Genomic DNA, 1752 nt, shown 5'->3' on the forward strand with positions numbered 1-1752 from the left:
GTGGCACACACACCTTTAATCCTAGCATTCTGGAGGCAGAGATCCATCCAGATCTCTGTGAGTTCAAAACCACACTGTAAATAGCCAGGCATGGTGACACAGGCCTTTAATTAAGGAACCAGAATGGTATATAAGGCATGAAAACCAGGAACTAAGAGTCTGGTTAAGCTTTTAGGCTTTTAGCAGCAGTTCAGTGGAGATCCATTCAGATGAGGACACAGAGGCTTCCAGTTTGAGAAAACAAGATCAGCTGAGGAATTGACAAGGTGAGGTTAGCTGTGGCTAGTTCTGTCTCTCTGATCTTTCAGCATTCACCCCAATATCTGACTCTGGGTTTGTTTTTATTAATAAGATCTTTTAAGATTCATGCTACAGACAACTTCTGGCAGTCTATTTCAGCCCCATTGAGTAAGCCAGTGTAATAAATCCTGTCTACAGAGCAAGTCATTGATGTGTCAAGAAAAAAATAAAAAATATAAAGAATTTCAAAATCTTTCACTGAGTCAGTGGATGTCATCTCCTTATTTGTACATCAAATATTAAAGTGAAAATTTGAAGGATGTCATTAGTTTTATTGTTTAAGAAAATACAGTCCTTACTATATTTTAAATTATCATTTCACAAATAATATTTCTATCAGTCAAAATTTACATTGCTTCCAATCAAAGCTAGGGCTTCAACATGCTAGATTGCTCTAGAATTAATATTGATGTGTACTTCCAGTGATAAATCACTCTGCACACTTAGAGATTAATAAGGGGGCAAAGGTCTTTAATAATAGTATACATCCAGCTCAGACTACTGTTCAAAGAGGAGCCAAATATGAATAGAAGATTTTACTAACTGTTATACAGCTTATGCAATCCATAAACACCTTCATTCTTAAGTTCCTTTCAAGTACCGACCCCGGGTTTTAAATGTATTAAATCATATTTTAAATGGTTTAAACAGAGACAAGAGAGTGCAAGTCTAAAGATACCATGTGAATTATTTCTTAAGTACATCATTGTTGTTCTTTCTGATAGCTGTTAACTGAGTCATCCTGCCCACCTGGCAGAACTGTAATAAGAGCACAGGGGACTAGATGTCAGACCTGGACTTAATGGTGGTTGTGACATTGTCCTACCAACTTGAGCTGCTCCTTTGAGGCATGTTTTTGATAAGAGAATAGGCCTAATTGTTGGTTATAAGTCGTGGCTGTCTCTATTGTTATGGGAATGGAGAATAATCAGAGGTCACTCATGATGAACGAACATCAGCCTCCTAGCATCCTAAATATTGCTGGTCTCTAACGGGCCTGGTTAGCGCACTACTTGTTTTTGGAGTGTTTTAGAAGCAGTGCTCCCTTAGCTAAATTCTGCTTTGTGTTATTTAATGCTTCCTCAGCAAATCTGTTAGTAAATACATTCTAGCATTGATTCTATCACTTCAGGCCTCTTCTACGTCAACGTAAGTACCCTTTTCTTAATTTAGATGCTTGTTACATTCTCAGGAAATCTGATAAACTAATATATACTTATAGTTACAGCTAAATTATCAGTTTAAATTTAAAGAAAATGGAGACTAGGAAATAACATGGTGATCTCAATATAAGTATTTATTTTTTCATAAAATGAAACATTTCATTATAAATAGTGAGTATAGATTATGAACAATACAATTTTCATGTATAATGGATTAACAGAGAGCTAGCAAAAGCACTATAAGTTAAAGTTTAAGAAATTATGACAATTTTTCAATATTAATTTTTTT

This window comes from Peromyscus eremicus, chromosome 10 (assembly GCF_949786415.1).
Source record: "Peromyscus eremicus chromosome 10, PerEre_H2_v1, whole genome shotgun sequence".
In the NCBI taxonomy this organism is placed as follows: Eukaryota; Metazoa; Chordata; class Mammalia; order Rodentia; family Cricetidae; genus Peromyscus; species Peromyscus eremicus.